General features: G+C 41.9%; 1 long non-coding RNA gene across 1 annotated transcript; it reads left to right on the top strand.

Moving 5' to 3' along the window:
• The first annotated feature begins 2674 nt into the window (after positions 1-2674).
• On the top strand, positions 2675-6830 carry LOC129641755 (uncharacterized). Its single transcript, XR_008709415.1, has 2 exons — positions 2675-2979; positions 6603-6830. It is a non-coding gene; the product is annotated as an uncharacterized LOC129641755 (long non-coding RNA).
• The last annotated feature ends 1181 nt before the right edge of the window (positions 6831-8011 follow it).

Here is an 8011-nt window from a genome sequence, read left to right as displayed (position 1 = left end):
AGACTATTTGAGGGGAGAGGCCGGTGGTGGCAGAGTTAAAAACCCAATGCATTTACATTCAAATCTTAAGAACATGCAGAAAGGCCTCTCCCACGCCTCACCTTGTTAAGTGAACCATTACCCTTTTGTATAGATTCTGTGACCTTCGCAGAAAGGGCATGTGTTAGTCGCTTGGTCTTGTCCGACTCTTTGTGACCCCATGGACTGTAGCCCGCCAGGCTCCTCTGTCCATGGAATTCTCCAGGCAAGAAGACTGAAGTGGGTAGGCATTCCCTTCTCCAGGGGATCTTCCTGACCCAGGGATCAAACTAGAGTCTCCTGCATTGCAGGCAGATTCTTTACCATCTGAGTCACCAGGGAAGCCCGCAGAGAAGGCCTTCAAATGTCACTGTATCTGAGAAGGCTTCACTATTTACCCTGTCTCTATTGCTTTGCCCAGACTTTTTTTTTTCTTCACTGAATTTACCACTTCCTGATGTTATATTACATGCTTATTCTTTTTAGTTTATTAATTAGTGCTTCCCTCAGCAGAGCAGAACCTCTGAAAGCCATTTGTTCTGTTTACCTCTGTCTTCCTGGGGCCTCGGCAGAATCAGTGACAGAGCAGGTGTCAACGGCCGTCTGCAGAAAGGAGTAAATGCAGAGCAGACATCCGGAAACAGTACTAACTAAACTCAACAATGAAAAACAGTAACATTTGTAATCACTTTTTATTACTTTAAGTTTCTATTTTAAAAAATTGAGTCTGGTCGAAATTTCTAGCAGTTTCTTAACATACGAAACTCAGACTTTGTACAGCTGGATGTGACCCTGAACACAAATGTATTTTGCTGAAGAAAACAGCTGTTGGTGTCTGTTTTCCCCAATGGTTACTCATTGTTGGCCCATTCTTTAGATATTTTAAAAGACAAAAAACAAAAAAATCCAGAACTTCCAGTTTTTAGGTACCATGTAGGAACTTAGTTTCATTTGGATTAAATGGCAAATTATATTTTCGGAGAAACCTTTTCAACAGTTCAGCAACTAGGTCAGTCATAATCTGTAGCTTTACAATCTCACGTAAGTAGTAACTAACTAGAATTTTAATTTCTATTTTTTCCACTCAGTTTAGTGTTCCTTAGCAGATACCATATAAGGGGATGTAGTAGAAAGATTGAGAAATCAGACTTTTGGGGTTGTAACCCTGGATCCACTGTTTGATAACTGTGTGAGTTTAGGCAAGTTATTTATCTGCTGAAATCCTGTTTACTCACCTGAAAAATAAGGAAAATAACAAAAGTTGTAGCATCAAATTCATGGGGGCAAATGAAAGTATGTAAAACTAATAAATAAACAGTAACAAAAATCCCCTTTAAGAATCTTTTAAAATAGCACCTGACATTAAGTGCTTGTTAAATACTTTTTGAATGTTATTTCTTCTATATTCTAGGTTTTCTTCCCAAGAGTTTAACATTTCAACTTTTTTTGTTGTTGAAATAAGTCCAATTCTCCTGTTTAAAACAAGCCCCTGTGCCTAAAACATAAAATTGTACAGATTAGGTTATATGAAAACCAAATTTACATGAGATACGGTAGAGTAAAGTAAAATAAAACAGTGCTCACCACAAGAGATGAAACTCATTTCAAAAACTCTGCAGGGGTGAGTGTGTGTGTATACGTGATACTCTTCAGGTGTTTGTGTAAATCGACTGCTATCTTAATAAGATTAAGTTTTCTGAGGAAAATGAGATAATAACAAAGGACTCTCTGTGCTTCACTTTTGTCAGGGGCAAAAAACAAAGATGAAACAGCATGAAATGATGAGACCAAGTGATAAAAATTCATTCACAATGATTACTTTCAAGAGCAATTTCTCTCGAGTAATTCAGTGGCCTGTCACTATGGCTCCCCAGAGTCATAGCTAATGTAAATGAAGCTACTAAAAGGAGATTATCACGTAAGGATACACACAACCAATAATCCATCCAAAGCCACAGAAATCCATCCAAAGCATTCGGGAAAAATTCAAGAGAAGAAGTGTCTTTTTTTAAAAAAAGTTAATGGCCTATAACACCCTTCTTCCCTGACTAATAACCAGCAGGCACTTAAAAAATATCCATCCAGGAAAAAGAAAAACAAACTCATCTGGATGAAATAGGAACCCACCTGACTTGTCAGTATCTGTATTTGGTCCCATGATTCAGATTCTGAACCAATTCTTTGAAAGATTATGGGAAACGTCTCAGATTATTTTTGCCAACTACTCTTTACTTAGAAAAAGTAATGTTTCACGGATGGGTGTCAAGGAATCCAAAATTTATTAATTTCAAAAACCCTTCTTGCAGATGTGTATGACTCTTTCAAGGTTTTGTTGAATAAAAATTAAGGATCATGTAATGTGAAACATTTTTAAAGGGTACTGTCTTTCACAAATTCATAGAAATAATCTTGGGAAATGTCCACATTAAGTAGCTGTTGGTTTTGCTTTCTAGATACCTATGCATTGGCTATGATAATTATTTTGGTTTTAAAACAGTTATGGGGACTTCCTTGATGGTCCAGTGGTTAAGATTCCATGCTCCTAATGCAGAGGGCCTGGGTTCAATCCCTAATCAGGAAACTAAAATCTTCCATGTGCTCCCAATGCAGGGGGCCTGGGTTAAATCCCTGGCCAGGAAACTAAGATCCTGCATGCCACATGGTGAAGCCAGAAAAAGAAGAAGAAAGAAAAAGAACAACAGCTATGACCAGCACTCTAAATGGAAATATTCACTGAGTCCACTGGTTTACTAGATAAGTAGTGGTTATACAGCTAGGACTGAAATGGGGAGCAATAGACAGGGGAGCAAGTTGTGTTCAGAACAGCATCCTGGAAGTATCTGCAAAAGAAGACAAACTTTAACGCAGGATTTACGTGAACAAAAGAGCCTCTTGTTTGGAATGACAGAGCAGAAAAGGAAATGGAAGAGGAATTTTATTTTCTATACCCCAAATTTGCAGGTAGGAAGACTGGGTAGGAGAAAGGATGTCATCTTGGCTGAGCCTCATTGGCAGAGATCTCTGAGACCAGTAAACTAGTTGACTGCATTAATCTTATCAATGACAGGAAGAAGAGTCATGAGTGATAATCCAGAAATCATGGGGCTTTGATGTTAGAAGGTATTTTGAGACAATTCCACTTAAAAGGAGAACGCATATGACATTTTTTTCTTTCAAACAAAGGATTAAATCAACAGATGAGTTAACTCAGAAAAATTTCCAAAGTATTGTAGCCCTATTCAAACTTCTGTCTAGCTCCTTCTTACTTCCTATTCCATGATGGAACAGCATAGTTTTGTGTTTTTTCAGACCCAAGGCAACAAACCTTATTTTGATAGACCTGTTTTATGTTCTGGTGAAGGACTGGTTAATTGCTTGGGCTCTGGTGGAAGGCAGTCTTTAAGAAGACCCCACATGAATTTTTCCATGTTCCCAACTTCCTCTCTCATTTTTCAATTCTTGGTGATGACAATCTCTCTCCTATCAACCAAATGGGGTCCTCTCCCATTATTAAAACCTGCTTTCAGAGAAAATTTTGAAAACCTGTCCAATAAAGTCTAATTGGCTTCTTCTCCTACAGAATAGTCTTGTGCTAGAAGAAGGAAACTAAACTGGGAAATTTCAGGCATCAGTGAGCCAGAAACTTATGAATTATTAGCAAGAGTTATTACTTATTGACACCTACTATGTGCAGGCTTCAACAGTACGTGAAACAAAAACTTCCAGATGTACAATCTAGATTTAGAAAAGGCAGAGGAACCAGTGATCAAATTGCCAAAATCTGTTGGATCATAGAAAAAGCAAAGGAATTCCAGAAAAACATCTACTTCTGCTTCATTGACTATGCTAAAGCCTTTGACTGTGTGGATCAGAACAAACTAGAAAATTCTGAAAGAGATGGGAATCTCTTTCAGACCACCTTACCTGCCTCCTAAGAAACATATGCAGGTCAAGAAGCAACAGTTAGAACTGTACATGGAACAACAAACTGGTTCAAAATTGGGAAAGGAGTATGCCAAGGTTGTATATCGTCACCCTACTTATTTAACTTATATGCAGAGTAAATCATGCTAAATGCTGGGCTGGATGAAGGTCAAGCTGGAATCAAGATTATCAGGAGAAATATCAATAACCTCAGATATGCAGATGACACCACCCTAATGGCAGAAAGTGAAGAGAAAGTAAAGAGTCTCTTAACTGATGAAGGTGAAAGAGGATAGTGAAAAGGCTGGCTTAAAACTGAGCACTGATGTATAGAACAGTCTTATGGACTCTGTGAGAGAGGGAGAGGGTGGGAAGATTTGGGAGAATGGCATTGAAACATGTAAAATATCATGTATGAAACGAGTTGCCAGTCCAGGTTCGATGCACAATACTGGATGCTTGGGGCTGGTGCACTGGGACGACCCAGAGGGATGGAATGGGGAGGGAGGAGGGAGGAGGGTTCAGGATGGGGAACACATGTATACCTGTGGCAGATTCATTTTGACATTTGGCAAAACTAATACAGTTATGTAAAGTTTAAAAATAAAATAAAATTAAAAATTAAAAAACAAACAAACAAAAAAAAAAAACAAAACTGAGCATTCAAAAACTAAGACCATGGCATCTGGTCCCATCACTTCATGGCAAATAGAAGGGGAAAAAGTGGAAACAGTGGCATATTTTATGTTCTTGGGGTCCAAAATTACTGTGAACAGTGACTGCAGCCATGAAATTAAGACGATTACTCCTTGGAAGAAAAGCAATGACAAACCCAGACAATATATTAAAATGTATTAAAAAGCAGAGACATCACTTTGCTGACCAAGGTCCTTATAGTCAAAGCTATGGTTTTTCCAGTAGTCATGTATGGTTGTGAGAGTTGGACCATAAAGAAGCTGAGTGCTGAAGAACTGATGCTTTCAAATTGTGATGTTGGAGAAGACTCTTGAGAGTCACTTGGACTGCAAGGAGATCAAACCAGTCGATTCCAAAGGAAATCAACCTTGAAGACTCATTGGAAAGACTGATGCTGAAGTTAAAGCTCCAATACTTTGGCCACCTGATGCAAAGAGCCACCTCATTGGAAAAGACCCTAATGCTGGGAAAGATTGAGTGCAGGAGAAGGGGGTGACAGAGGATGAGATGGTTGGGTGGTATCACCAACTCAATGGGCATGAATTTGAGCAAACTCTTGGAGACAGTGAAGGACAGGGAAGCCTGGCTTGCTGCAGTCCACAGGGTTGCAAAGAGTCAGACATGACTTAGCAACTGAACAACAACAAAATGTGCAGGCAGTGCCCCTTCATGTGAGCAGGGAGAGTGGTGGGATAGTGGGGCCCACTTCTTGTGGGCTGTCTGTCTCATCCTGTATACTCACATAATGCAAGAAGAGTCGGGCATTGTCTTTGGTTGTATCCAGTAGATGAGCATATACAGTAGAACCTCCCAAGGGCTAAACATTAAAATACAAATGGGCTAAACATTTTAGGGTAAGAGATAGCAACATCGGGAAAAAGAGAACCAAGTTATAAACATAAACTATCCAAATATTGGCAGTGTAGCCTAGTATATGAACTCAAACTACAAACCTAGATGGCTGGGCTCAAATCCCTGGGACATTCCTTAAACTCTTTGTGCCTCAATTTGTTCATCTGTAGAAGAGGGATGATGGCGATAGCATCTGCATTATTAAGAGCATTAGATGAGTTAACAGCCATAAAAAGGAATGAATTGGAGTCAGTTCCAATGAGGTGGATGACCCTAGAGCCTATTATACAGAGTGAAGTCAGTCAGAAAGAGAAAGATAAATGGTAGCTCAGAGGTTAAAACATCTGCCTCTAATGCAGGAGACCTGGGTTCAATCCCTGGGTTGGGAAGATCCCCTGGAGAATGTAATGGCAACCCACTCCAGTATTCTTTCCTGGAGAATCCCATGGATGGAGGAGCCTGGTGGGCTACAGTCTACAGGGTTGCAAAGAGTCGGACACAACTGAGCGACATAACTTTCACTAACGAATATATATGGAATCTAGAAAGATGGTACTGGTGAATTTATTTTCAAGGCAGCAATGGAGAAACAGACATAGAGAACAGACTTATGGACATGGGGAGAGTGGAGGAGAGGGTGAGATGTATGGAGAGAGTAACATGGAAACTTACATTACCATGTGGAAAATAGATAGCCAATGGGAGTTTGCTGTATGTCTCAGGGACTCAAACAGGGGCTCTGTATCAACCTAGAGGGGTGGGATGTAGGGGAGATGGGAGGGAGGTTCCAGGGGGTAGAGGACATATGTCCACCTATGGCTGATTCATATTGATGTTTGACAGAAAACAACTAAATTATGTAAAGCAATTATCCTTCAATTAAAAAATAAATTAATTAAAACAAATGTTTTCTAAAAAGAGCACCAAATGAGTTAATATCTGTAAAGTTCTTAAAACTCAGTTTCATAAGAGTTTGTTAATAAATAAAAATCTCAAGAATTGGTTTATTCCCTTCTAAACTGACAGCTCTTGGTCACTGGAAATGATCAAGCACAGGTCCTGCAGTGCAATCTGACTCCATGAAGGCAAGAATGTTTGTCTCTTTTGTTCAGGCCTTTACCAAGATCAATACCTGGGACAGGAGAGAGAACAAGACGGCAGAGGAATAGGTGGACATGGAGTACATCTATCTCCACGGATACATCAGGAATACACCTTCAAACACAGAAGTGTGTGCAGAACACCAGCTGAGCGCAGACAGGAGTACCTGACCAGCGGAAAAGAACATATAGGCCCACACAGAACTCAGTAGGATGAAGGAACTAGGGGGAAAAACAGGAGTGTTAGTTGGACTGGATCTGCCCTCAGCGGGTGGAGGAACTGAAGCATGGGTCCAATCCCCACACTGGGGCAACTGTCTGAGTCAGAGGAGAAACATTTAAGGCTGAGAGTGAAACAGATGGTCTGTGGCAGCTAAATGGAATGAAAATCAGACAGTCCTTGCCACAGCCATACACACCCTGGACAGGGACGTAAATCCCTTGGAAGGTGCATATGCTGGGAGCTGGAGTTTAGAGATTGTGGAGCAATCCCAGGGGGAGGGCTGTTGTTGACTGCAGAGAGATGGATCCAGGGAGGTGTGAGGGAGGAGATCATGGTGGGAAGTGCCTGTGGAGGAAAGCCAGGCACCCATGGAAGCAAGGCGATACAGCTGAGTCACACATAGAGGGTGGAGCCATGACCATAGCCTCTCTCCTCCCACATGCCAGCATTGGCAGCTGAACAATAGAGAGGCTGTCCCATCAAATGCCTGACACACTGAACTACAGAGTAGGACCCCACTCCCGGGGCTCCTTTAAGTGACTGGATGTGCCAAACTACAAAGTAGGTCCCCTGCCAGGGAGGCCCGCTCTATGTGCCTGAATGGGCGGAGCTATGGAGAAAGACTGGCCAAAGAGGCTTTCTGATCACCAGATACAAGAGGCTCGAAAAAAGACACCGCCATAACTCCTGTGGTGGAGCAGTCCATGTCCCTGCACACTTGGTGCTGCCAGGGTTCCTGCAAGCCAAGCAGCTGCGCACGCTCAACTCTCTCTGGGGCAGAGCTGCTACAGGCAAAAAAAGGTCTTGTGTCTATGCGTGCAGGGTCGCTTCAGTAGTGTCCAACTCTTTGCGACCATGTAGACTGCGGCCTGCCAGGCTTCTCTGTCAGGGAGGGGGGCTCTCCAGGCAAGAATCCTAGAGCATATTGGCCAATACTGGTAGCCATACCCTTCTAAAGCACTGTATTTCCTGCTGCCCTAGCCGCCAACTCCCCTGAGTATCTGGTGCTGCCAGAACCCCTGCGACGCAAGCAGCTGCACCACCTCCACACCTGGCCCTCATGGGGGCCAACCCAAGCCCTCCAGAGCAGCCTCAAGAGCAAACCCCAGTGGACAACCCACATGCATAGGTGGAAATAAAACCACAGTTGAAACCCAGGGGCAGTGTGACTAAGGAAGAAGACCCAAAACCCTCCCAC

The sequence above is a fragment of the Bubalus kerabau genome, chromosome 1 (genome assembly GCF_029407905.1).
Source record: "Bubalus kerabau isolate K-KA32 ecotype Philippines breed swamp buffalo chromosome 1, PCC_UOA_SB_1v2, whole genome shotgun sequence".
NCBI lineage: Eukaryota > Metazoa > Chordata > Mammalia > Artiodactyla > Bovidae > Bubalus > Bubalus kerabau.
Note: the sequence above shows the minus strand (reverse complement) of the source record. Positions and strands in the feature narration are given on the sequence as shown.